The sequence below is a fragment of the Rhipicephalus sanguineus genome, chromosome 10 (genome assembly GCF_013339695.2).
Source record: "Rhipicephalus sanguineus isolate Rsan-2018 chromosome 10, BIME_Rsan_1.4, whole genome shotgun sequence".
Classification (NCBI taxonomy): Eukaryota; Metazoa; Arthropoda; class Arachnida; order Ixodida; family Ixodidae; genus Rhipicephalus; species Rhipicephalus sanguineus.
In genome coordinates, this window is record NC_051185.1 from 100,613,647 (window position 1) to 100,615,338 (window position 1,692).

General features: G+C 45.3%; 1 non-coding gene across 1 annotated transcript; it reads right to left on the reverse strand.

Moving 5' to 3' along the window:
• Positions 1-515: 515 nt before the first annotated feature.
• Trnat-agu (transfer RNA threonine (anticodon AGU)) lies at positions 516-587 on the reverse strand. The gene has a single exon. It is a non-coding gene; the product is annotated as a tRNA-Thr (tRNA).
• Between the last annotated feature and the right edge of the window lie 1,105 nt (positions 588-1,692).

Below are 1,692 nucleotides of genomic sequence, written 5' to 3' on the forward strand. Positions count from 1 at the left end.
TGTTGATTTGCGTAATGGTCTTTCAATTGAAAGTCGCGGGCCAATTTTCAATACTGGTCAATAGCTTGCACAACGGTTTTTCTATTGATCCACAATGTATTTTCAATTGACGTTTCTTTTCCTCTCAACGATATATCGATGTTGATTTACATAATGGTATTTCATTTGAAAGTCGCGGGCCAATTTTCAATACTGGTCAACAGTTTTCTCAACAGTTTTTCTATTGATCCACAACGTATTTTCAGTGCCATCTGTTGACATTGCTCAATAACGTCTCTATGGTTTTTCAATGAGAATTTTTGTAAGGGTCACTTCCAAAATGTCCCACTCATGGCGCTCATCGTGCGATACATTTAGCTTAATTTCTGGGTATGTAGTGCACTGTTGTTGATAATACTGCCTTTTTAGACGTTAATGAGAACTAACAGATGATAATGCCAAAGAAAGTATAGGGGATGTTATTCGTGGTAATTAGGATAAAGTGTGAAGAAAGTACAGTGGACGAAAAGATAACTTGCCGCCGGCAGGGACTGAACCTGCGACCTTCGAATAACTCGTCCGATGCTCTACCACTGAGCTACGGCGGCGGTCACCCTCCCGTCCACTTTATGCGGTATATATGTGCATTTAAACCTGGGAGTGTTAGTCAGCGCCTGTCGCAGCCATGGCGGCGTGTGGAACACTATTTTTTTGCCTGTTGGCGTCACGTAGCACATGATCTCTTTTTTTTACGAACTGGCAGCTGACCAAAGACACATGACTAGCGCTTACTGCTAACTGCTGGTTCATTGTAAAAACGCGCAAATATACACTGAAACGGAAAAGTCGGGGAAGGGAATGACATCAGAGCTCCTAGCAGCGGATGCGTCCAGCGGCACATTATTGTTCAGTCATAAGCGATTAGTTACGGAGACAGCAACACTTCTTGTCTGTTAGATTAATGGAGGGCGCGCTAACACTGAACAATAATGGGCCGCTTGACGCATGCGCTGCTAGAAGCTCTGGTATGACTCCCTTCCCAAACTTTTCCGTTTCAGTGTATATTTGGGCGTCTTTACAATAAACGAGTCAGCGCTAGTCCTGCGTACTTTCTTGTCGGTGTCGGCTTCACGCTGTTTTGAACTATGGACTTCGTATCAACTGGCTCGCATGCACTCGCTTTTAGTTTACCATGCATAGTTCGTATGGGAGGCATAATATCCTCCTTAGGCTCTTTCAGGATCCTCTCTTCCTTTGTAAAGCACATAGTGCTGTAAGTCGTCTCTAATACATCTATGTGCTGTATTGAATGCAGGGCCAGCTCTCCCGTGTCTAAGTATATGTTACACTAAACCGCACACTTTTCTAGCGACGCTGTACTGAGTGTCCTGTGATGCTGGTGATGGTGTTCCAAAAAAACCGACCGCCGCGGCAAAAACATGTGACGCGCTCACCCAAAAGCCTCCACCCAACAACTGGCGCGCCAATGAAATAATAATAAAGCGAAACAAATTTTCATTCCGCGGCGGAGTGTGACCTGTGTGCCCCAAGTCCGAAAGCGAGTGCTTTGACCACATGCTTGACCAGTAGGTGACGCGTTCGTGCTTGCCCAAAGTGAACTGAACTCAAGCCTAGCAATGCGTTCTATCAACAATGCGAAAACACACAGGGTCCCTTATGCACTCGCCTAACACGAATCTCGCCTAACACTCG